Source organism: Heterocephalus glaber, unplaced genomic scaffold (assembly GCF_053883595.1).
Source record: "Heterocephalus glaber isolate CG9 unplaced genomic scaffold, H.glaber_assembly_v1.0 deba00001431, whole genome shotgun sequence".
Classification (NCBI taxonomy): Eukaryota; Metazoa; Chordata; class Mammalia; order Rodentia; family Bathyergidae; genus Heterocephalus; species Heterocephalus glaber.
This window is the reverse complement of record NW_028258295.1, coordinates 2,215,459-2,242,595: the sequence shown is the minus strand read 5'-3', so window position 1 is coordinate 2,242,595 and position 27,137 is coordinate 2,215,459. Positions and strand designations below refer to the sequence as shown.

At 42.8% G+C, this 27,137-nt stretch overlaps 1 protein-coding gene and 1 pseudogene across 5 annotated transcripts in view; both read right to left on the bottom strand.

Annotated features, from left to right (window-relative positions):
• Ubash3b (ubiquitin associated and SH3 domain containing B) overlaps positions 1–27,137 on the bottom strand; it is a 158,196-nt gene that overhangs the window by 103,572 nt on the left and 27,487 nt on the right. The window lies entirely within an intron of this gene.
• Positions 227–27,137, bottom strand: part of LOC147827804 (mitochondrial import inner membrane translocase subunit TIM14 pseudogene) — a 53,963-nt pseudogene continuing 27,052 nt past the window's right edge. The window contains exon 1 of the transcript XR_015451777.1: positions 227–27,137. This exon is cut by the window's right edge and continues 27,052 nt beyond it. The product of XR_015451777.1 is annotated as a mitochondrial import inner membrane translocase subunit TIM14 pseudogene (transcript).

Sequence of the window (27,137 nt, the reverse complement as noted above, 5' to 3'; positions counted from 1 at the left end):
GGGAAGGGAGAAACAGATGGGTGTGTAGAGAAGAGAGTGGAGAAGGGACTCAGTCATTACTAAGGACTTCGTGATTAGTTTCGTCAGCATTTTCTGTTTCGCAGCTTCAGCACTGGTCCTGAATGACGAGTGTGCTGCTGAAGCCATACGGACCTCTGAGGTCCTAGGAGTCAGGAGCTTTCTGGGTGATGTATGCAGATGAGCAGCAAAGCGGCACATGAGCGGCCTTACTCTTGATGGACACCAATGGCAGTGCTACAGTTGCTCTCAGGAAGGCAGCCACCTCCCTTGATGGCAGCCATGCATAGTCTGGCCCCAGATGTTAGAAACAAGAATAACCTTGTTTGAGCATTACTTATATGCCAAGCACTGTGCAAGGCTTGAATGTGTATCTCATCTAATCTTCAGAATGGCTCTCGGTGCAGGTGTTGCTATGGTGCAAAAGTTATAAGGGGATATGCTGACAGCATGTGGGACCCAGGTTTGCTGAAACCCCTGTCCTTAGCCAGCATCCTCCCCTGCCTTCTTGTCTTCAGCTGACATTGCTTCACGGTGAGCAAAGATGGAAGGAGGAAGTACATTTGTGAAGTGTTGAGCCTTAGTTCCCATCTCTGTGTGCATTTCTTCTACTTTCACTGACGGTCACAAGTTATTAAGCAATTTGTCGAAAGTCACAACTAATTAGCAGCACAGCCAGGATTTAGAACCACAATTTGGGCTCTCTCCCTTTTATCATTTTGCCTCTGCCAAATTCCCAGAAGAAGGGATCTCTTCTCCTCAATTGGTTCAGATTTCAAAGTAAAGACAAAATAGAAGGATCAGAAGATTTTCTTAAATGTCCCACAAATACATTTATTTGGGATTTTGAAAAATGTTGGAGCTTTAAGGGCCAACTAGTAGCAATGGAAGGCAGATTTAGGTTTCATGTGAAGAACTCCCTCATAATCGAGTACAGTATGCCCAAAAAGAGACAACAGACTGCCTTGTAAGGCGGTGAGCTACCCAACAATGGAGGAGTTCGAGCACAGTCTTGATGAACACTTGGCGGCAACACTGTAGAGAGCAACTATTGCTTTGACTCTCCAGGATTGGGAGAATATGAGAATGTTCTAGAATCCCAATATGGGTTAGAGGAGTGACCACTGAGGCAGCTGATAGGGCAGATGTTCTCTTCCCACTTCCTGGCAGATACTGCCTAGGCGTACGACCTGGACTGAGCCAATCAACTGTTCCCATTAAAGACCTGGAATCTTAAAAACGTGACCAAAGGTGCAGAGGTGGTGGTCAGTGTTGTCTGCAATGTCCTTCATTTCTGTTTGTTTCAAAGCCTGGCCCTTCAGGCTCTAGTCAATTCCGTGAGCTACCTAAAATTTTTCTCTCCTTAGCTCAGCCAGAAGTGGTTTCCAACATGGGACATAGCATCTGAGGGAAGGTTGGACCCATCACAGTTACCATGCTGTCCATGTACTTGAATTACTAGTGAAGGTCAGGAAGACATATTCCCAGGTTCCCCCAGGAAGTACTGGATTAGAACCTTCAGTGCTGCACCCTGAGCCTCTTTATTTTTTAAAACTTCCTAGATGATTCTGATACTTGAGAGTGACTGGGATAAGGTCTAAGGTTTAAAATTTTTAAAAATACTATGATTTTCTGAAAAACTAAGAATTTTGGACTGGCCCTCAGAAAAATGCTACTAACAAAAAGCTAATTTCTTTGGGCACATAACATACAGTGCTCAGGGGCTAATCTATGACATTCCTTCCACTGCCTTATGGTGTCCCTTCCAAGGGCTTTCACAGACAAACCCATTGCCACCTGACACAGCTTTGTGCCTTCCCTCCTCCAAGGGGTGGCAGCCAGTCACCTGACTTTTTGCTTCCTGTACTAAGGGTTTCCCGTGTGGCATTGCTCTGAGGATCTGTGGGCCATAGCAAAGTCTGGTCCCCATTCGGAACCTCAACTCGCCTGCCTGAAAATGAGGAACTAGTACTAAGTGCTTTGTCTAGTCTTGGGGCATGAGAAGGACAGTTAGAGGCCGGCAAGTGTTGTAGCTGTCTCCAGGTTCTGGCTCTGAATGCTTAGAGGCAGGCCCCTTCAGAGTGGCAAGATGAGTATCTAGGCCACTTTCTGGGGCTCGGCTCAGAAGCGCCACTGCTCCTTCACCCCGGAGTAAATCCTTACTGCTCCAGGAAGTGTAACTGCTTTTAAGAAGATGCATTTAAGCCAGTGGAGTTTGGTATATTTCAAGATTTTTTTGTCTTTGTTCTTGAACATAGTGAGAAGGAAGTCAACTGTGAAGGTTACTGAGTCTTCCCCCTTTCTCCAGCGCTGCTAGCCAGGGTTGTCTGGGCATTTTCTGGCCAGGATAGAAAACTCCAAGCCTTGGTAGCCCTCCTGGTGCTCAACATGGCTGCAGAATATGAAAGAAAAAGAGCTGGGTCCCTAGGGGCAGGAAGGACAAAGCACGAGAGCCTCAGGGTCCTTTTAGGCTGCTGAGAAAGCCCCTCATAGGTGATTCCCTTTCCCTCTGGAGAAGGTATCTAAGCTTACCCTGGACACCTATCTGCCCCTATGGCTCCTTAGGAAAGTTAACAGACCTCCCACCTCTGAATCCTAGAACTTCCCATTGGCCTCCACTTCCGGGGGACAAGTCAGCCATCTGGTGTCTGTACAATCTGCATCTGCATAATGCACGTACATTTATCTCTCAACTCCTTCAAAATGTACACAGCTGGATTCCACTGCTGACTTTGGCACTTGCTCCTGCTGAGAACAGATTCAATTGAAAAGGAAGGAACACTCTCTTATTTTCAGAGATATTTTACCCTTCCATAAGCCTGAATTACTTCACTATGAACAGCAATGAAGAAAAAAAAAATTTAAAAACTGGCATGATAGCTTGCAACTTGGCTTCCAACCAAGAAGCTGCGTGTTCCCATACCTGGGTGTTCTGTACACCCTGGCACATTCTCTTGTCCAGGGTGGGTATCACTGGGTATCAAGTAGAGAACTTGGCTGGAGGTAATGGGATGGACAAAATGAAGTGCCCAGACTGCACACTCAAGAGACATAGGCATAAATGTTCCCAGAATCTGCCCTTCCGTGGCACTTAGGGTTTGCCAGTGCTGGGCCTTCTGCTAGCCAACTCCACATCCTGGCCTGCATTCAGCTGTACTGTGACCAGTGTTCCAAGCTTCCTAGGACTTAGGGGTGAGTGTCTTGTCATTGATGAATTATGGTGACATCCACTTCACTAGAGACAGAAGAAAAATAAAAGGAAGGAAGAAGATACATTTTTAAATGGGATCTAATTGTCTCTGCTTTCTTTTCTTTATGTCCAAAATGATTAAGAATTTTAGGGCTTAGATAGAGGGTGTGGTTCCTCCAAAACTATCCTCTGCAGAGACTTTGGGACTACAAAGCCGAGACATGTCCTTGCTAGAAGGCTTAAAGGGGCTACCTTTGGAGGACTATCCGAGGGGATCCTGCTGGAAACAGGCAGAGTCAAGAGAGCACAGGAGGGCTGGGGATTTATCCCAGTGGTTCTGACACCTGCCTGAAAGCTCGCGTTTGATCCCTGGTACAAAGAGAGAGAGAGAGAGAGAGAGAGAGAGCACAGATGCTTTCTTCCATGCAACTTGCTTCCAACAATCCTCAGGCAACAGGGCTCCCATCCTTCCCGAGCCCATGACTTTACTGGTGACCCTATCTTCTGAAACAAGAGTGAAGGAAATTCTATGCCTGTGGGGTGTCAATGAAATGCATGATTTTCAAATAAAAACTGTCCCTGAAAATCCAGATCGTATCCCTTGCTATCCCCATGAGCTCTCACCACACCTCACTACCCACTCTAGACCAAAGCCTATACACCCAGGGGTTTTCTCCTCATGTAATAAGTGAAAAAGCACCAAGGAAGTGATGTACAACACAGGTTTCCTGTGTTCCCATAGCCTACTGATTCTATCCTCCCAGTACTCCCCAGGTGGCCCCTTCCAAGCAGCTTGACTTCCACTATCACTTCTGCTTTGGCACTTTTCCCATTTTTGGCCTTGTCAGGATCACCCACCATTTAACTGCAGCTTAAGATCACGTTTCTGGTGGCAGAGGTTGGGAATATTGTGACCAGATTGATGGGGACCTGGCTTCTGACTCCACTAGTTTTCAGAGGGGGGAACCTCAGGTACAGTCCTTAATGTCTCTTAGTCCTTTTCTAGAAAAGTGGGAGACTGGACCTGCTTTAGAGTATGGTTGCAGCAGAGTGAGATAATATATTCAAAGGACAGCACAGTGTCTGGCATATGATAAGCAGGCAAATAATGATTGCTCCACCATCTCCCTAACTATCAGCGTGCTCTGGCACTTGCTCTACCCCCTCCTCCCAAATGCTTTTCCTTACAACTTCAAACTTTGCCTTTGTTAGCTTTATCTTCCTCCTGTTGTGGGGACCCGGAAGCCAAAGCCATGTCACTTATTATCCATTATATTAAATCCAGCTATTTCAATTCCCTGTAATGGAATGAATGAACCAATGAATAGATCAACAAAATCACCACAGAGCTCTGATTTCTGAGATTTAGTGATAATCTCTTTTTCATCTCTAGCAGAAAGAGCTAGATGGGGACTGAAATTCCCCATTTGCAAAAGTATTGGACTGGATAATCCCACATAGGATACAGGAATACTTGATACTTGAGACATTTCTGCTGATGGTGAGCCTGCACCTGAAAAGAGTTAACCAGCAGCTGGTTTCATCCTTTTTAATAAGGGAGACAAAACAGCAGGACACACACAGACTGAATTTCTAATCACCCTAACACCCACACATTTTCCTGCCCCTTCTGATTTAGTAGTCAAAGCCCACTTATTACACAATACACTTGGCTGGCTTCTAGGGGGCTGATCTAAAAGTGCTAACATCTCTGCCCATCTCCCAAATCTCCTGAAATCCCATCATCACTATTATGGTTTGGTTCTGGACTGTTCCTCAAAGGCTCACGTGTGGAAGACTTGGTCCCCAAAGCATCAGTGTTTAGAGATGGGGGCTTTTGCAGAAGTGATTGAATCATGGGGCTCTGACTTCATCAGTGGATTAATTCACTGATGCCATCATAATTTGACTGGCCATTGGGAGGTGATGAAAATTTAGGGGGTTGGGACTGGTTGAAGGGAGCGTGTCTTCTGGGGCGTGTCCTTGGGAATTGTATCTTGTCCTTGGCCTCACTTTCTCTCCTTCCTGTCTGCATTGAAGTAAACCACTTTCCTTCACCACCTACTTCCTGCTTTTCACCATGGACCCAGAAGCAATGAAGCCAAGTGACCATGGACTAAATGCGCTTATGAGCCAAAATAAATCTTTCTTCCTTCCAAGTTGATCTTCTCAGGTATTTTGTTACAGTGATGGAAGGCTGACCAACATTGCCAAATTCTTCCTGAGCAATGGGTATTGGTATTCTTCTCTCTCCCTCAGCCTCTTTTTACTAAGTAGACGTAAAAATGGGGCTGAGAAAGGGAAGGAAAAGAGTTTTGAGTCACAGCATGAATGAGTTTATCATGTTTAAGTTGGCTGAGTCTTGAATAGTCATGAGAATGTTCCTGGCATAAAGACAGATGATGGGAAATGGCCACATGCTGAACACTTATATGCCAGGCATCAGGCTTGATGTATTACATACATCTTCTCTTCTCATTTCCTCAATAACTACAGCAGAAGGATTGTTATAAACATTCGGCTCATGAGAAAATCTAAAGCTAAGAATGGAAACTTGCCATCACATGGCTACTAGAAGATACAGACAACACATAAACACTAACATCAAACTTAGAGTTGCCCCAAATGAATGATACTATTTGGCAATAATCTCTGTTGGAAAAATGAATGAATAAATGGGGAGTATAGCTCAGTGGAAGAGTGCACGCTTAGCATGAGGGAGGCCCTGGGTCCAATCCTCAGCCCCTTCCCCAACCCCAAGTTACCAAACAAAAATAAAGTTCAAAAGGATTGAGACTCCCTGGAGACTAGTCAGTATCTCACCTCTGAGGTCCCCTCGCTCCCCTCCTTCCATCACAGAATGTTGAAGATGGTGAGAGCTTTTGCGATTCTCACTCTCAATCACTTTCTTTTAGATAGAAAGCTGATTCTCCAGAGTAAGTATCTTTAAGACGGTGTCAGAATCAGAGCCTGGTTTTCAGACAATGACACAGGGCTTCTTTACTAGTGTAGTGGAACATGGCCAAGGAAGAGATGCCCATAGAAGGCAAGAGGAACTCCATCATCATACCCATGCACCATCGTACCCATGCATCTCAGTTACTCTGAGGTTAGCTGGTTATTGCTACGGAGGAAATCAAAGGTGACAATAGGCATTAACTGCATTCTGAGATTTCAGATACTTATTTATTCAACAAATATTATATGTATGTGACAGGCACTATGCTCAAAATAACCAAAAGAAAGAAAAAAGAAAAGATCAATTGTCAGGACCTCACAGCTTACTGAGTAAGAAGTTCATTCAAGTAAGTTTCTTTTATCACAGTGAATGCTATAAGAAAGTATGGAAAAGAAGAAAGAAAGAAAGAAAGAAAGAAAGAAAGAAAGAAAGAAAGAAAAAGAAAAAAGGAAGGAAGGAAAGGAAAGGAAAGGAAGGAAGGAAGGAAGGAAGGAAGAAAGAAAAAGAAAGGTGGGAAGGAGGGAAGGAAGGAAGGAAGAAAGAAAGGGAGAAAGGGAGAAAGAGAAAGAGGGAGAAAGAAAGAAAGAAAAAAAAGAGAGAGTGAGAAGAAAGAATGGATAAAGTACTCAGGCAGTCCAGGAGGGAAGAGGCAAATCAGTTCTCTTGCAAAGGGTATCCAGAAAACTTAACTAAGAAATAGGGAAGAAAGACATCAAGCAGAGAATGTACAGTCTAGAAAAAGGTTTACAATTTTCTTTGGAAAAGGCTGCTGAGTAGGGTTGTAGATACTTCTCTTGGGATAGGAAGCAGAAGAGTACCATCTGTCTGATGGCTTACAGGAGTGGGTGGACCAGTTGGCCCCAGTTACTTGGATTTTATGGACTGATGCACTTTGAAAACAGGAGGTAGTACGGTGGGAGTGGATCATATGGATTTGTTAATTTTTAAATTTCTCTAGCAAGAATTTGAAATCTCCAGTACCGATTATCACCATCAGTCCATTAAAAAAAGACGTTTTGATACCAAAAAGGTTGGAAGGGTACAATCTCAGAATAAAAGGCACTTTTGCCCAAGGAAGAGGATCTGGAATTTGGGTCCAGTATACTTCTTTTTTTGGACTGGGAATTGAACTCAGGGCCATTGCACTGAGCTACTACTGAACTACATCTTCAGTCCTATAGCCCATCAGTACAGGTGGATTTAGGTAGAGCAAATCATTTTCTTTCACTTAGAATGGTGGGGTTGTCTGCTTGGTATATAGATGAGATAAACTACAGAGATCTGCACCTGAAATTCTCCACCTTCTATTCCCTTTTAAGTTTATGAACCAAGCTGCAAATTATTTTTGTGTACATATAAGTAACTTCTTGATGCTCCCTATAAGCAAGATTTTCTATAAGCAAGATTTTCTATAACTACCGTCTACATAATTCCTCTGAAAGTTTTCCACTTCCTTTTAGATTCCTATGTCAGGGGCTTCAGAAGCCTGAAACTCACTATTCAAAAAGGTGTCCTCAAGCCCGTTCCCCACTGCATACTCAGCTACAAGCATCAGTATCTCTCTAGGGAACTCCTGTATCCAAGCTACCTAAGCAAAATGCAGAATGTACACTCTCTACCCTAACAACACAAGTCATTAGCAATAAAGCTACTTCACCAGAACTTTATGAGAGGAACTTTCCCACAGCCAGACAGATGTACAAATAAGACCCCTGACTTCTCAGTACTCACTCAGATTCTAGAAGCCATGGAAAGTGTATGGCTGAGGGGAGGGTTTTCAAACCTGATTTCTAGGAGATGGAGTCTTCCAAACAACCTACATTTTCTAAAGTCCTAAGACCTAGGGGTGGCATTAAGAACTAAAGCTTGGGCAAACAAAGAAGGATTTCATTTCATGAAGAATATCTTGATCCCTTAGGAATGCCCTGAGCTCTAGACACAGTCAGCCAGCAGATGTGTGTTCCAGTGCTTCAGTGTGACTTGCCACATCTGGGACTAAAGGCTACAAAGTTGGCCAAATGCTTTTCTCACCAAGGAAGAAAATCAGTCTCTGAGGATTGAGTTAGGGAGAACAAAGGCAAGACAAAATCCTGGGATAAAGTTGGGTGGTAAAGATGGGGCATTCGGAAAAGAATTCATTTGTAATCATTTTCTTTCTCCATTCACCTACTCCCAAGGCTCTATTAATGATATGAGGTGGCAATGATGGGGGAATGCCCCATGGGGTAGGTGGGTTACAAGGTCCCTAGTAAAGAAGCCTAGGAGTCACAGCCACATTTGCTATGGTAGCTCTTTGGCAAAGAGTCTCTCTCATTGGTCTTATTACAAAGCAGGCCTTCTCCAACAATTTGAGACGTTCCATACTATGCAAAGGAAAGGGAGAGCACTGGTCCTCAGTCAGTGTCCTAAGGGCTCTTGGACTGTCAAGGCCACTTCCCTTTGGGATTCATGAGTCTGGGCAGCAGGCAGGAGGGCAGCCTGTCTCTGTGTAGGGACAACTGGCTGGAGGGGATCTGCCCCAAATATAATTTTGGCCAGGCTGGTACCTGCTCCTTTCCATGGGTAAAAGAAGCCCTAAAACAAATCCTTCTTTAACCATACAGAGTTTTGGTTTTACTTTTTTGAGGTGGCCTTCTCTTATCTTTTCTAACACCTAAAATAAGACATAAGATTGTTGCTTATTTCCACCTGCTGCCACACTGAATGTCTCACAGCCTAGATGTGGTGATTCTCTCATGATGTGCTACAATTCTCGCCCTTCAAGCCCCTGTGCCTAGTGGCCCTGGAAAAGATTCTCATACCTGAGTGGCTTGTGTGACCTTTCACATGGACATCTTCAATCAACCTAAAGAGCAAAAAGTGTTTTCAGAGTGGAGGAATGTACTCTTCCAGGCACCTTCTCAAAGGCAGACACTGCGAGGTTGTGATTCAGATGCTCCATATGACATCAAGTTAGACCACTCAGCTGGTGGGCTTCAAGCCAAGGACTCAGCCCATTAATGAAGGTCAATCAGCTTTGGTTTCATTAAGTTCTTACACAGCTGACAAAGCACTTGCTGCTACTGGCAAAATTTTGCTTTGGTCTCTATGAAATCTGCAGCCACAGGCACTTTGAACACTTTGGGTTGGCTTCCAGGTTCAAGTGAGAGGATAGTGGCCTCTGAGACAAGAGGTCCTCATGTCCACTAAGAAGGGACAACTGTTCCAAAGCCTGTGAGGCACATTCCAAGGATGTGAAGCCCCCAGAGTACATTTCCAGGGTCATCATTAATCTCTTTTCTACCCTAGAAAAATGTGCTTTTCTGCCAACCACTAAACCATTATCAGGTCACCATTTTCTTTCTTTTGGAACCTCAGCCATTTCCTGTGTCATAGGAGGTGGGCTATTTGTCTTCACAAGACAAGGGGCTCAAAAGAACCATAAAACACTCTTTTATATTTATGCCAAGAACCTTTTGTTAAATCCCTGAGTTTGTTAAACTATTTATTCTCTGTGTCTAAAAATGTCTGTTTGGACACGATATAAACTTGTTTTTGAAATCAAAAACAACATTGCCTATGTTCCTAAACCCAATCTGACTTTCGGTCAGGCAGATTTTTCCATATTTTTCTAGGGAGTAAGCATCATTTGGCTGCTATTGCTTAGAAAAGGAATTTCAAAGATGTAGATAGCCTACCTGCAACCAACCTAATCCAATAAGCATCTACTCAGCGTCTGCTATAGGCAAAGTTTGGGAGAATAAGGGAAGAGAACATTCCAGAAATGAAGCAGACACAGTACCTGTCTCAGGAAGCATACAATTTGTTTAGAAAATAAGTGAATATATGAACAAATGAATGATCAATGAATGTAAACTCAAGATTGTAGTAAATTTTATAGCAATTCCACTCCTTCACTTAATTGCCTTAGTACAGTCCAAAAAGTGAGGCCAATATTCATTTCTTCCCTCAGTTATATTCTGGTATTTCTTCCTCCTTAATGTGTTCTCTATTGCCCCAAACACAATATATTTTTGGTTTCTGTAATCTCTGGGGTCCTCAGAAGTCTCCAATGTGACCTTGAATGATGAAGGCAGGGGGTCTTTGTGCGTTCTGGGGACAGTCCTATATTCTACTTTATGTGATAACATTCTTTGTCTTCTTTCAGCACTTTTAAAAGATCTTTACAGGCCAGGGATGTAGCTCAGTGGCATCATGACTGCCTCACAAGAGCAAGGTCCTGAGCTTGGTCTCTGGTACCAAAAAAAACCCCTTTATTTTAGACTCTTACATTGCTTTCCATGCTGATGTCATTAGTATTTGGGGTGAAATGTTTCCTTGCACATAATTTCTTTAATTTGTTACTAAAACAGTTCTATTCTTCAAGGAACAAATGACACTCTTCCTCACGGGTGGCTGATAATCATTTTTCTTTATAGAGCATATGCTATATTATTAGGACTTATAGACACAGAAATGTAAAGGACACATTTGCTTCCATGGAAATAGTAGTTTCCATTGGAACCATGATTAAAATATGGCAATACAAAAGCTCAAAAAAGAGGAGGCTAGAAGTTTGGAGGTGCCCTAGGAGTTTGGAGGAACAAGAAGGTTCGACCTGAAAAAAAGCTGTCAGTTTTCAGATCAAGGCAGGAACATCGTGAGGGAGAGGCAAAATGAAGACTGGTCCTGTTCTCAGGCCCCCATCTCTTTTACCCTGAATGCCTTCAGTCCCTTCAGCAGTGGGCTGGTGAGTGACATTATTTATGGTAATGGGTGTCTCCATGCAAGTAAGGACCCTGTGACCTTGACCAGACCTCTGCATCATGCTGGAGCTCAGGACTTCAAGGTGAATGTTAGAAGGAACAACAGGCTCATTCTGAGAAGCCCACAGATGTCGGAAACTGTGAGTACTACAGGAAAAAAGGCTTGCAAAGGCTGACTAGCAGAACTTGCCATTGCAAGTGCCTTGTTCTCATTAATAAAAGTTTATTTTATTATTTCCATTCTACTGTAATTTCTTGCATTGCCTCATAGATTGGAACATTTAACTATTTGCACTTCATGTTAATTACCCTGTGGGACTTCAGGCTCTACAAAATAAAGAAACCCAATTAGAACATTTCCCATTGTCTTTTTCTTTGATATCCAAAAATCAATCAGTAACATCCCCAGACCCTCCCAAGAAACAACCAGATCTGTGAATGCTCTTGGACAAAGCCATAAAAGTCAAAGCAGATGGAGCAGAATCACACATGCAAATCAGCACCAGCCCTTGGGCTTGATGGGATTAAAATGTTGGGTGCTGAGAATTTTTAATATAAAACAGAAGCCATAACCCATGGCACTAATGTTCTTTTTATGAAACATGATGATTCTGGGTAAATGTGGCCCAAGATCTCCTGGAGTTCTGATCATATACAGATTTCCTGGGTTTGCCCATACCACAGATCATTCATTCTCTGGGGCAATTTACTGTTTGCTCAGGTGACCTGTCCTCTTACCTCTCAGCAGTACACTTCCACTCGAAATTATATTCCCAACTGTTAACATCAAGATCAGAAGTATCTTCTGAGTGTAAGATGACTACATGAATTTCAAGTTGAAAAAAGAAGATGAAAAAGTTTAAGATATAATGATGTTTAGAAAAGGAATGTTAAATTTAGCCACTAAACTACAAAGCTTTAACAAAATCCTAAACCGAAGAGCTGTTTAAAAAATGTACTTGCCATCTGTAACTTGGGTCAGGGCCCAAACCAAAGAGGAAACAAAGCTCGCTGTGTTAAACTACTCCACTCAGCTCTGGACCTGAGGCTGTTTACCCCAGCTCTCCCAAATTGTGAGCGAAGTTGCCCCTGGGCGATGCATCTATATTCTTTTCTACTTTTTGGGGGAGGGGGTAGTATTGTGGATTAAATCCAGGGCCTTTGTACTGAGCTACATCTTCAGTCCTCTGATGATGATGATGATGATGATTTATTTTTTGAGACAGGGTCTCACTAAGTCACTAAGTTTCCCAGGCTGGGATCAAACTTGAGATCTCCCTGCCTCAGCCACCCACAGTGCTGGCATTACAGGCATGCACCACCACATTCAGCATTTTTCTCTACTTTAGCATTGTGCTCGCCTATTATTCTCCAGTCTCATAAACCACTCTCTCTTGCCTAACTCTGAGAGATGAGGTCCGCCAGGTACACTACCAAGAGCACTGATTACACTGATGAGACCCAGCCCTGACCTTGACCTGATGTAGGAAGCAGCAGCCATCCTGCCTTTCTGGTCTGCTCATCGGTAAAATGTGGGGGTTGGACTGGGCTAGGTCTGGAATCAGACAAAGCCAGGCTCAAGATTTAGGCTCCACCACTTGCTCAATATGCAACCTCAGGGATGCTGCCTTGTGTCTCCAAGCTCCGGTGACCTCATCTGGCAGGGGATTTGAAAATGTGTCTCCAGAGGCAGTGTGAGGGTTAAGTGATGAGTATATAAATATCATGAAGCTCCCAGCACGGTAGCTGCTTACTCACTAAATCTTATCTTTTTCCTTCATTCTATCTCTAAGTTGCTGTAAGTCTATGAATCTGTGGAGCAACACAATGACTTAGTTGCAAAATGTTTTTCATGGCTACACTGCCCTGCTTGAGCATTAACTATCAAGACTTGGAAGTGCTATATCTGGTAGTGGCAAATGAACAACTCATTTTGGACAAGAAGACGGAAACGAGGGTGAAGGAAGATGGTGGAGGAGCCAGAAGCAGGAGGGAGTGGGCCTGAGTTTAAATTCCACCCTCCTTAGTCCCTAGCCATAAAACAAATGATTTTGGTCACAATCTTCTTAGTACTCCTGAGCTTTAGTTTTCTTGTCTATTGCATGGGAATAATCCTGTGTAAAAGTACTTTGTGGATTGGAAAATGCAATTAGAATGAGTAGTCTATTTCAGGCTACTACTCTTTTTTTAAAAATTTAATTTTATTGATAATTTTAGGTATACAATATAATGACATTCACCATTGGAAATTTTCACCTTTACATAATCTCTCAATGTTCTTATTTTTTCCCCCTTTGCCTGACCTCCCTTCAACCATTCCATCCCTATTTACAAAGACTTTCTTTCCATTTTTTAATTTTCTCATATTAATTCCATTACATTCCTTTCTTTCCATTCCCCTACCCCTCCCACTTCCCCTTTGCCCCTTTTCTTTATATTTCACATTATCTATTGTATTTTTTAATCCTTATTTACACTTTTAGTTTCTCACACTAGAAAAACTATTCGGTATTTAGCAAAGTGTGTCCTATTTATTTCACTTGGGTATCGCTTCAATGTGCATCCATTTAGCTATAAATATCTCTAATTTCTCATTTTTCATGGCTAAGCAGTACTCCATTTTATTTAAAACCCCCAACATTTTCTGGATCCAGTCTCCAGTTGATGGGCATTTGGGCTGTTTCCAAGTTTTAGCTATTACAAACTGCGCTGCTATGAACACGGGTGCACATATATCACTGTGGTATGATTCTTTTAATTCTTTGGGGAAGATCCCCAGCAGAGGAATAGCTGGGTCAAATGGGACTTCCAGTCCTAGTTCTTTGAGGCATCTCCATACTGATTTCCACACTGGTTGTACCAGTCTATACTCCCATCAACAGTGGAGCAGGATTCCTCTTTCCCCACAGCCCTGCCAGCATTGGCTATTGGTTGATTTCTTGATAGCAGCCATTCTTTCTGGGGTGAGGTGGAATCTCAGCATTGTTTTCATTTGGATCTCTCGAATGACCAGTGATGTTGAACATTTTTTCATATGTTTATGTGCTATTTCTACTTCTTTGTCTGAGAAATGTCTGTTCATTTCAGATGCCCATTTTTGGATTGGGTCTTTAAATTTGGGAGGTCTGATTTTTTTAACTTCTTTATAGATTCGAGATAGTAGACCTTTCTCTGAGGAACAGCAGGTGAAAATTTTTTCCCACATTGTAGATTGTCTCTTCAGTCTGTTGGTGGTTTCTCTTGCTGTGCAGCTTTTTAATAAGAAGAAATCCCACTTGTTGATTGTACAAGTTCATGGACAACTGAGGTTTTGTTCATAAAATCTTTTCCTACACCAATGTCTTCAAGAGTTCTACCTAACCTCTGTTCCAGGCAGTTCAGTGTTTCTATTTTAATATTTAGATCTTTAATCCATTTTGATTTTAGTTTAGTGGATGGTGAGAGATATAGGTCTAGTTTTAATCTTTGGCAAGTTGAAACCCAATTTTTCCAGCACCATTTATTAAAGAGGCTATCTTTCCTCCAGTGAGAGTGTTGTGCTCCTTTATCGAAGATGAGATGGCTGAGTGTGTCTGGTGTTGTTTCTGCATCTTCTAATCTGTTCCACTGGTCCTGAGGTCTGTTTCTTTGCCAGTACCATGCTGTTTTTATCACAGTAGCTTTGTAGTATAGTTGCAGGTTGGGGATTGTGATACCCTCTGCCATGTCTATTGCCTAGAATTGCTTTTGCTATTCTACTGCTATTCTAGGTCTCTTTTTGTTCCAAATGAGCTTTAGAATTGTTTTCTCAAGGTCCATGAAGTACGCTGCTGAAATTTCAATTGGGATTGCATCTAATTGATATAGCAGTTTTGGAAGTATGGCCATTTTCACTATATTAATCCTTCCTACCCAGGAGCAGGGGATGTCTTTCCATTTTCTGACATCATCTTCAATGTCTCTTTTCAGAGTGCTATAGATTTCAGAGAAGAGGTCTTTGATTTATTTTGTTAGGTTGATTCCTAGGTTATTTCAGTTTTTTGGATGTTATTGTGAAAGAAATTGTTTGGCTTATTTCTCTCTGAGTGAGTCTGTTGTTTGTATAGAGGAAAGCTATTGATTTTTGTGTGTTGACCTTGTAACCAGCTGCTTGACTGAATTTGGTTATTAAGTCTAGAAGACTTTGGGTGGAGTTCTTGGGGTCTTCTATATAGAGCATCATGTCATCTGCAAATAATGACAATTTGACTTCTTCATTTCCTATCTTTATCTTTTATTTCTTTCTCTTGTCTAATTACCGTAGCTAATGTTTCCAAAACTACATTGAACAGGAGTGGTGATAGTGGACATCCTTGACTTGTTCCTGATTTCAGTGTGAAGGATTTCAGTTTTTGACCATTTAGTGTGATACTGGCTGTTGGTTTTTCATAGATGACTTTTATCAGATTGAGATAGAGACCATCTATTCCAATTTTCTGTAGGGTTTTTATCATAAATGCATGTTGGATTTTGTCAAATGCTTTTTCGGCATCTATGGAGATAATCATATGGTTTTTGTCCTTGGCTCTATTGATATAGTGTATTACTTTCATTGATTTGAGTATGTTGAACCATCCCTGCATCCCTGGGATGAATTCTACTTGGTCAGGGTACATGATCTTCTTGATAATCTTCTGCATTCTATTTGCCAGTATCTTATTAAGGATTTTTGCATCTATGTTCATTAGTGCAATTGGCCTATAGTTCTCTTTTTTGGTTGGGTCTTTCTCTGCTTTGGGGAACAAGTTGATGCTTGCTTCCAGGAATGAATTGGGGAGTATTGCTTCCCTTTCAATTTCGTTGAATAGTTTAAACAGTAGTGGCAATACTTTCTCTCTAAATGTCTTGTAGAATTCAGTGGTGAAGCCATCAGGACCCAGCTTTCCTTGGTTGGTTAAGTTTTTAATTATGTTTTCAATGTCATTGATTGATATTGGGTTGTTTAGAATTTTTAGGTCTTCTTTGTTCAACTTCGGTAATTCATACGTACCCAGGAATCTGTCCATTTCTTCTGTGTTTTCCACCTTATTGGCATATAGGTTCTCAAAGTATGTACTGATGATCCTCTGGACTTCTGCTGGGTCTGTTGTAATTTCATCCTTTTCATTCCTAATTGCATGGATTTGGGCCTTTTCTTTCCTTTTCCTGATAAGGTTGGCTATGGGTTTGTCAGTTTTGTTTATTCTTTTGAAGAACCAATTCTTGGCTTCATTGATTTTTTTATATTGTTCTCTTAGTATCCATTGCATTGATTTCTGCTCTGCACTTTATAATTTCCTCCCTTGTATTAGGTTTGGGTTTGTCTTGCTCTTCTTTTTGTAGAAGCTTGAGGTTCAGCATCAGGTTGTTTAATTGGGCTCACGGTTTTCCTAATATGAGTATTCACTGCTATGAATTTCCTTTGTAAAACTGCTTTCATTATGTCCCATAGATTCCAATATGTTGTATTGTCATTGTCATTTAATTGTAGGAATTGTCTGATTTCTTTTTGAATTTCCTCTGTGACCAATTGGTTATTCAGAAATGTGTTGTTCAATTTCCATGTGTTTATGAAATTTTTGTGGTTTCTTTTGCTACTGATCTCCAATTTCATCACACTATGGTCTGATAATATGCAGGTGATAACTTCAATTCCTTTGCACTTACTTAAATGTGTTCTACAAGCAAGTATGTGGTCTATTGTCGAGAATGACCTATGTGCAGCTGAAAAGAATGTGTATTCTGATTTTGTGGGGTGGAACACTCTGTAAATATCTGTTAAGTTCATTTGTTCCAGGGTTTGATTGAGTCCTAGTATTTCATTGTTTATTTTTTTTGTACCAGTGATGGAACTCAGAACCTGTGCTTTCGAGGCAGGGGTGGTGCCACTGAGCTGGCGCACACACCTCATCTCCTCTTCACCGGGAGCGGTGGTATGGCAGCCCAGAAGCCTCCTTCTCTGCACTGGGAGAGGAGGCTACTATTCTTGGTATTTGATTTGAAAAGTCCAACTACTTGGGTTTGAAAATGTGATGTAAATGTTTTGAGAGCTATCCTAAAGCTCTTTCTCAGTCAATCAAAAAATTCGAACATTCCCCAAACCCTAATCTTCAAAACCAAATGGCTATTATGTGGGTTGTTACTGTATCCCTAAAAGAGCAGAGCTTGTTTTCCTTTGGTATGAACAAATTAGTCCAGTGACCCACTGGAGGTTCCAACTCCTGGTGGCCTGATCTTTACTTGAAAAACAATAAGCCACCCTCCTGTTTTAACAGCTAGCATAGGGCAGGGCACAAGGAACCCCCACCCACGCATACCCTGAACAGACAGCATGTTGCTACTGATGAGAAAACAAGATAAGGAGAAATGTCTGTTGACAGTGCTGGCCGCCCTAAAGCTAGGCTGCTTTCTGCACAGATGGAAAGCCTGAAGCCGCACAGTCACCTGCAAGGCTGCTCCGATGTGGCTATGGTACTAACCATGGTCCATGAAGGTTGGACAGCAGTTTGGACACACAAGGAAATTCCTCACTCTGGGCTCTAGTTAAAGTACTTGTGTATCTTTAGTGACTCTGTGCCCTGTAAAAATCACCATTAAGATTAAAATCTGGAGCTTGGGATTTAGCTCAGTGGCGCCGCACCTGCTTTGAAAGTGCAAGGACCTTAGTTTGATCACTGGTAGAAAAAAAAAAGATTAAAATTCTGCCCATTTAGAATTAAGAAATTAAAAATTATTTAGTTGGATGGAACCTTAGACTCACTTTGTCTCTATAGTAAAGTCTCAGTAGCTCTATACCATGACATTCATCTCTAAATAAATACTTAAAATTTCTTTTGGTATGGCTGAGATGCAGGAACCAGTGGGCTGATGCAGAAATCCTGCACATAGTTCTAATCTTTGTCTTTTCTGAGCACCATCGGACCTCCAGGGTGGGAGGTACAGTGTAAATGAGAGTCCATACAGCTTATCCAATGCACTAAGGATCATAAAACATGACATGCATAAATGCGGGTGAATAGTGAATAAAAGTAATAAATGAAAAGTGGGAAAGAAACCATGCAATCTCTCAAGAGATACTGAGATGGTGATAGTATCTGACACTTGCCAGTGCTCACTGACTCTGGTTGTCATCTCTTTAAGAATAACGGAGTGACCACATAGGATCTAGAGCATCCCCAGGAGTCACTGAACCAGTATCAAAATAAAGTTGGGAGGACTTTGTGTTTGCAGAGGTCTGGGGTGCTTATGTTCAGCAGCCTACTAGCTCCAGTACTAGAAACTCAACATTTACACGGTCGAATCAGATAATGCCAGAGCTTCTAACTCCTTCCAAGCACCTTGGAACTGAGTGACAACAGGAATGGATGGAAGGAAGAGTGGATGGAAGAAATAAACGCAAGGTTTTGTATTTTAAAAATCAGTAGTGAATGGCATGCCTTAGGCTGCCCCAAATTAAGTACAGGCTAAGCACTAAGTTCTATATCTATGAAAACAAAACAACTAAACTCTGGAAATCAAGCAATGGTTAAAAAAAAAACACAAAACCTAGTTATATCCTCATGCCTGCCAGTGTTCTGAGCCTAAAGCCAACCGCCTTCTGATAAAGAGATGAAAAAAAAAAAAAAAGTACAGATGCACTAGCTCTGAAGTGAGACTCTTCCTATTTTGTAACCAGAATTGGAAAAGGATTAATTGTTCACTGTGGGAGTCACTATTTTCCTAACATCATGTCTGTATATCACCCAAGTCAGACCTGTTTTCCACCAACATCCCATTTACTCCCTACTCCACCCTCTGATTAGGCCAACACTGCTTCCCCAGATCCTAGGACATCATGAATGATGGATGCGTAGCTCAGCCTGATCATTATTCATGTGAGCCACACTTACAGGCTTGTTTTCCCCCTCTATGTTACCCCTGCTCATTCATCCCTCCATGCTTTTGTGCGCTCTATGAAATTTTCCTTTCTCTCAGTCACCTTCCTGTAAATGGTTATTAATTCTCCAAGTCTCAGGTTGTGTCTTCTACCTTTGCTGGTTTCTCCTTGTTGCTTTGGGTTGGGAATAATGATCTTTTCCAGTGTGCCTAGTACACTAGTACCTTGACTGTAATCCTCATCATATTACAACCGTGACTCTACTTGTCCTTTGTCTTCCTACCAGGCCCTAAGCTTGAGGGTAGGAAATGTTTTTCTCATCACTGCATCAGTATCTGGCATTAGCTCACACTCCAGGGATGTGTGTTAAATGAAAGCATCTCTGGCTTCTCCCTACTTGCGCTGCATTTCCCTTTTCTTGGTGTTTGTGCACACTGTACCTTTACAGAAATGTCCTTGACGTTGCGCAAACTCCCATATGTTCCCAGTGAGAAGTCTCTCAGGTTCATTCCCCAAGCCAAGTGTGATTCTTCCCCCCATTCTCATTATACCCCCATATATCATTTAAAAAAAATTTTTTTTTTTGGTACTGGGGATCAAACTCAGGTCCTTGGGCTTGCACAGCAGGCGGTGAAGCCACTGAGCTAAATCCCCAGCCCTCCCATATATCATTTTTATTGTAAGGCTCACCCCACATCAGCACAGTCCTTGTTATCTATGTTGCTATGATTCAGTACACTCTGAACATATCTTTTTGTGTCCCCAAAGTCTAGAGAATGCCTGCCACATGGTGAATAACCAATAAATATTGCCTAAAAGAAAGGAATGAATATTTAGTAAGAAAATATTTTTCTTTTCATCTTTCTTAGTTTATCAACTCCAAAAACCCGTAGAATTGAGGTCAGTAAAAATATAAAAATATTAAATTGATTGCTAACATTCATAGAATGTTTCCTATTTGCTGGGTACTGTATGAAGATTTTCTCACTTAATTGTCCCAACCTTTGTAAGAAAGGTGCTATTATTGATGCCAGTGTGCAGGTGAGGCAAGCTGGGCTTAGGGAGATTCAGGCATAAGGCCAAGGTTACACTGCAAGACATGGATCAGGCTTGGAAAACCTCCTGGGCACTTAACCACCCCCTGGCCTGTTCTGCGACCTTTTGCTGTCTGACCCACTGCCCTCCTTCAGGATCAGAAACCAAATTTTGGATAGATGAGGAGCACTGATTGTAGTGTGTGTGTGTGTGTGTGTGTGTGTGTGTGTGTGTGTGTGTGTGTGACTGAGGTTTGAACCCAGGGCCTTTACACCGAATCCCTGCCCTTTTGATTTTTTTCTTTGAGGTAAGGTCTCTAAGTCATTAAATTTCCCCAGCCTGGGCTTGAACCTTTAATCCTCCCACCTCAGTCTTCTGATTACACCAGCATACCTGGTTTAACTGAACCCTCTGAGAGCACAATTAAATCTCCAAGCAAACCCTGCCCAAAGCATGGGACCCTGCTACTGATGGCCATCATGGGCTCTTGCTTAAGCCATGTGGCACCTGGCAAAATTCTGAGCTCTGCACTCACCCAGCAGAAGGCTTTTTATGGATTTCAGGAATCTCTCGGTTTCATTTGTAAAATACCCACAATTTGACATTTGAGGATTCTCCTGAAATGGTGTGTGGTTACAGCAACAGCAGAACTGGTGTCTTTAAAAGCAGAGTAAAAGCACTTTTTCATAAAGATCCTAAGACTTAAATTGACTAAGGAGCTATGCAAGCGTCCAGCAGCACCCGAGGGAGAAGGAAAACTGGCATAGTTCTTGTGGCTGCGTTACCTGCAAGGGGAAAGGGGTCATAGCTGCTCTTTCTTCACTTGAAGTGCTGTGTTGAAAGCATGCACGAAAACAAAGGCCAGTTTCCTCCAGTCTGCACCCAAGGAAGAGAAACGCAGCTTCCTTGACTGCAAAGTTTCTGTCTAGAAGAGCAACTTTATTGTACAAAAACCAGCTTTAAACACTAGTATGAAATTTGGAAGGAGAAAAAAAACATAAGAGCCACCTTGTAAAGTTTCCTTCCTGTTTCCTTTCTTTCTTTCTTGTGTTTTGCTGAGGCTGCGGCTTGAACCTGGGACCTTGTGCATGCTAAGCAAGCCCTCTATCCCTGAACCACACCCCAGGCCCTACATCTTGCTTCCTGATGGTGTTTCCAGAATGCTCTGCAGAAAAAGCCCGGAAGAGGCCCAGGGACACACAGCCATGTGGTTTCATTTTTCCAGTGATGAACCTCTCAGGAGAAACACCTTGTTTTGAAGAAAGAGAGGCAAATGTATCTGGACAACAAGTTAACTGTGACCTTTCCTCTGCTGGAAATGAGCCTGGTCCAGGGGGAAAAATCCTGCAGTGGGAGGAAACTGGAAGACCTGGGGTTTGGTTCTGGCTTTGCCACTTAATTATTTCACGGTTTTGGGTAAATTGTTTAAATGTGCTCAGCTTCAGCCTTCCACGGAAGGGAGGGATCAGGTCAATGCCCAGTGATTGCCAAGCTGCCTTTCACTCTGGAACCCTACCATTGTAGTGGCACATAGCAGAGAGCAAGATGACTCTGCCCAGTATCACACCCAAGGTGAATCCTCTCCCAGTGGCAGCTATGACTATGTGGAACCCAGCACACCACCCTCAGCCATCATGGTTACCATGGAGGCATAGAGATGACTTGAGGGGACAGGCATGAGTTTCAGAGGGAGGAGCAGGCTTAGGTCTCTCCCTGGCTCTCAGAATATATATATGTAAACCTCAGCAGCTGCTGGACCTGGGATGCAGCACACTTGGAGCCCAGGTCTCAGCTGGGGATGCTCAGGACAACAGCAGAGCCTGCATCCTGAGTCTGCAGCTGCCTTATCTAGCTGGCATAAGCAATGGTCGAGCTGATACAGCACCGCAGCTTCCTGTTTCACCTGCCCTTCAATTCAACTAACACAGTTAAACCAAACACCCTTCACAAGCCATAAGAATGTAATTCTACTTCTCAGTATTTCACATGAGAAAATAATCAGACAAGCCAAGCATGGTGGCACATGCTTAGAATCTCAGCTGAGGAGGATGCTGAGGTAGGATTTCAAGTTTGAGGCCAGCCTGGGCAACTTAGTAAGACCTTGCCAATAAATGATAGACAGACAGACATATGGGGCCAGGGACATAGTTCATTGGCAGAAGATTTCACTTATGCAAAGACCTGGATTCAATCTGCAGTACCAAGAAAAGAAAAAGAAATCAGATGTAAAAGAAGCTAATAGAAGTATCTATTGTTCATGTAGAGCTGATTGTATGCAAAGCAATGTGCTAAGTACTTTATATGAATTATAAAATCCTCATCATAGGCCTTTGGAATGGGTATTATATCTCCATTTTTTTGTGTGTGGTTTTTTTGGTACTGGGGATCGAACTCGGGAACTTGCACTTGCGAGCCAGGCACCGGATCCACTGAGCTAAATCCCTAGGCTATATCTCCATTTTATAAAAGAAGAATACTAAGGCTTTTAATCCCATTGTGCTGTTCTGGAAATGGGAATTTATGTGTAAGTGTATTTATTTCAATAAAATGATCCACATTTCCAAAAATAAGGCACTGATTAAATGTTATTATATAATGCCAGGGTAGGAGTGCATAAGAAATCATGTCAGGGGAATAACATGGTACAGAAAACATGTTAACAAATTGCTACAAAATAACCCCAATTCTGTTTAATTTATATGAAATTATATACAATGTATTTGTTGACTTTTCTTTGTGTTTTTCTATTTTTTCCAAAGTTTTAAGAATAAATATATATTACTTTTAAATTGTGGAGCTACTTAAAGGCCCATCAGAAATAACAGAGAGCTCACCTTGGCCCTCCTGGTGTCTGGATCCTAGAGGGTGAGCTCTAATGAATTTGGGATCTACATGGCTGACTTCTCAGGCAAGACCATAGGTTCCTCAGCTGCTCCCCTTATTCCTGAAGCAAGCAGCCAATGAGTGATGGGGGTGGAATTTCTCAAAACCAGATGAGTAGATGTGTGAGGGCAGGCCCTGTCATGCCCATGGCCCAGACCTCTATGACCTACAGAAGCCAGGTACAGCACCCAAAATGGGACCACCTGCTATACTGTGAAGCTGAAATGTCCCCCAAAGGCTAAAGGCTTGGTGACAAATGGGGTAGTATTGCAAGGTGTTGGGCACAGGGAACTAGTGGGAGGAAGTTAGGTCACTGGGGGCATGCCTTTAAAGGGGATATTAGGACTGTGGTCGTTTCCTGCTTCTCAGTTTCCCAGCCACCATGAGGTGAGCATCTTACTCTACTACATGGCCCCCAACATGGTGTACTGTGCTGCTACAGGCCCAAAGGAAGAGGCCCAATGGACCATGCACTGATTTGTCTGAAACCATGAGCCAAACAACCTTTCTTTCCTTGTAAGTCTATTATCTCAGGTATTTTGTTATAGTGATAGAAAGCTAACATACCACCTATTAAATAAGATTCATGAATATACATCATTATTATTAGTTGTTTACATGAGGCAATTAAATGAGAAAAAGAGAGCTAGAGTTGGCTTTATGACTTGGCAAATTCTGTCAGTTTGGAGACACTGGAGCACTGGGAAGGAGCTAAAGTGGTAAGATGCTGAGTCCAGGGGAAGAATGCGGATGGGCCACAAGCACCTCTGGGGTAGAACACTGGTCCCATCTACTAACTGAGTCATGCTGGGCAAATTCTTAACATTCTCATCTGTAAAATGAGTATAAGGAAGCAGCTAAAAAGGGAAAAAAATCACACATAAACACCTAATATAATAGGATAGCTCCTTCTCACCCACCCTCTGTGTGTCAGCTTTCCATGGCTGTGACAGCATACCCAAGCAAATCAACTGAAAGGAGGAAAGGTTTATTGTGGCTCATAGTTTAAGAGGTTTCAGTCCATGGTAACTTGGCCCACTTCCTTTGGACTTGTGTGGCACAGTACATCATAGCAGGAGGAGGGCATGGCAGAGGAGGCCTATTCACCTCATGGTGGTGAGGGGAGAGAGGATAGACAGAAAGAGAGAGCTCCCAGGGTCCCAATAACACTCCTCAAGGCCATGCTCCCAGTGACTTAACTTCCTTTCACCAGGCCCACCTCCTAAAGGTTCTACCACCTCCAACAGCATCACAGAGTGGCAACCAAGCCTTTAGCCTATGGGCCACTGGGGAACATTAAAGATCCAAACCATTAAATCCCTTCAACACAACACACCTCTTCTCTAACCTCCTTGCTCTAAAACTTTTCCCTCTGCAGAAGAAGAGCATGAAAGCTCCCACTGGAAGCCCAGCTCTGTGAGGAACCATCTCAAGGGGCTGGTTGGGATCAAGGGGCAAGGCATGCATCAGTCATTGTTGCTGAATATGAATCAAGCGAGACCCCCAAAAGGTGACAAATTCCCATCCTTTGCATATCTGAAAATGAACTTATTGTATTGATTAGACATTTCTAGGTATCAAAGGTGATGGTATCAAACCATCTATCCTCATTGTGGCTTATGATAAACCTTCAATGATTTATATTTGTTTCATCTCACCTCCCTGCAGGTATTTAAAAAGAATAGAAATGGCCTCCTTTTACATAGAAAACAGCAGGGCTCTGAGAGATTGTTTGATTTGTCTGAGAACAGGTGGCACATGAGAGTGGGGGTGGGGAAGGGGAGACATAGGGAAAAAGAAGCTAAGGCAGGACTGTTACTTAAATCAGGCATTGGTGGCTGGATGGAGTCAAGACTCACATTCCTACCACCCAGCTCTAGGCAGGGGCCACAGGGCTTTCCTCAGGGCCTGTTCTTTCCCTGCACTGTGGCCAACAGCCTTGCTCACCCTGCACAGATCCAGCCCCAAGCTTTATGGGTGTTTCCTTAACACTTGAGACCATCTCAGCACCACTTCAACCTTTCCTATAAATCCGTCCTTCACAGCCAACAGCATCCTGGCATTGTTGGAGAACTAACTCCGAGACCCAGTGTCAGGCATCCTCACTGAAGAACTGGACGCGAGTCTGCTGTTTCCATATTCAGCCACACATATAAGTTTTTCCTTCATGGCGTCCGTATCTTCCCTGCCGTGACTCAGCTTACCAGAGAATAAGTCTGCCTCTCTAGGACCCACTTGGGTTTTGTCTGGCAGATTTTCTGCTGAGCACTTAGGCAGCACCAAACACTGTATTCCCCAAGAGAGGCCAAATCACTTACGGACATGGCTGGGGGTGGAATTCCTCAGAGAGCTCTCGGAGTGAGCTGGAATGAAACCATCCTTCTTTTTTGTCTTAATTGTGCATGCACAGAGAAAGGAGGAAGGTCTAGAGCTTGGTGCTAAGTAGACCTGGTGGTCTCAGTGCCTGCTTTGCCTGCCTCAGCTTTACCACGTGCAATTCATTCAACCACTGTGAGCTTTGCTTTCCTGCTCGATAAACAGTGATAACACTGTCAGGTTTCACTCTAACAGGCTGATGCAAAGTCAACTAAGACCATAAGGAAAGAAAGGCTTTGCCAACTGTAATGTGCTGAAACATGTGGGGTACTGTTACTACCATGGGGATCTGTCTGATTATAATTGTGATAAGTCCACTTCTGCCTATAAAATGGATGCATTAGTCAGTTTCTCATTGCTATAATAAAATACCTGATGCAAGCTACTTAGAAAAGAGGGCACTGGGCATGGTTGTGCACAACTATAATCCCAGCACTCAGGTGGCTGAGGCCTGAAGATTATGAGGTCAAGTCAAGCCTAAGCTATACAGTGAGACCCTGTCTCAAAAAAAAAAAAAAAGGTGCTTTACTTACTAGCTTATCATTTGGAGATGTCAGCCTGAACAGCAGGAGCACCAGCTGCACATCCTCTTACTTACATCACCTCACAGCAGCTGGTACCAGTGTGGCAGGAGCATGTGCAGGTATGAAAAGCCACATCACTAGACAGGAAGCCAAAGAGCAGTTTGGGGACTGAACTTGTACTTATGACAACTCTCTCCAGAACTCAGGTCCAATGAGAATAACCTTAATCCCTTGCAAGGCACAACTCTAGTGACCTAAGGATCTCCCATGAGACACCACCTCTTAAAGGTCCTATTACCTCTTAACAATGCCACCCTGGGGGCCAAACTTCCAATGCATGAACACTTGGGTGCCCAAAGGTTCCAAACACGAGGCACATCCAAATCCTAGCACCCTGGCATACACACTTTCATGTGGAAACTTTCAGAAGGAAACCCTAAGAAGGAGAGGGAGTGGACAAAGATGAGATGTTGAGGGCCAGGGATTTAGCTCAGTGGTTCCAGTGCCTGCCTCATAAGCTCAAGGATCCGAGTTCGATCCCCGGTACCAAAAAAAAAAAAAAAAAAAGATGAGATGTTGATTAACTACACAGTACTTGCTCTGTGGCATTCTCCTTTGGGCAGCAAAATGTGAGTGATGGAGGAGATGCTCAAGGTCCTTGTTCTTGAGAGGCTGCACCTTTAGGGTGGGGATGGAGGACAGAGAATAAGCAAATAAACAAATAAGAATTAAAACAGAGTATGTTGTCCTTCCACAGTGGGCACAGTGCACTTTCGCCTCTATTTTTAAATTCTGAGTCTGGAAGAATGTTAGCTACGAACTTGGTGCCGGTCCAATGAGAAGATCCAGAATTCGCAAAAGAAAGATGTAAGCTTCCCCCTTAACCAAGAAATGTAGTTTCAGACCTGGGGCAGATGATGAGCCAGAAAAGTAAAGGAATGAAAGTTCTAGACAAATGACTTTCCAGTTATGTGGAGATTTCTAGCTTCTGCTTGGAATCTTACTGAAAATCTTTGGCTCAGACAGGAGGATCACAAGTTCAAAGGCAGCCTGGGCTACATAGCAACTTCAAGGCCACCTTGGGCTACATAGTGAGACCCTGTCTCAAAAACAAAACTCGGGCTGGGGACTTAGCCCAGTGGTTCCACCTCCTGCCTCACAAGCGCAAGGACCCAAGTTCAATCCCCAAAACAAAAACCCAAATTACGTCTTAAAAAATGAATATAAGGCTACACCACTTTGAGTTCCTCTCCACTTTTCCAAAGGTAGGAAGCTGTACTTAGAATTAGTTCTAAAACTGTTCATACCTTATCCTTCATAAAAAGTCTCTTCCTCCAAGAAACCTCACCTGACCCAGTCAAAGTGAGTGCACTGCCTTCTCATTAGCCTTAACATCTGTAAATCAGTGCACACAGCACTGTTACAATACATCTCCATCCCTGACTTATTGGTTTATCCCTCACTGGAGGCTAAGCATCCCTAGGCAAGAACTAAGCCTTATTTGCTTTTGAATCCCCGACACCAAGTATCATGA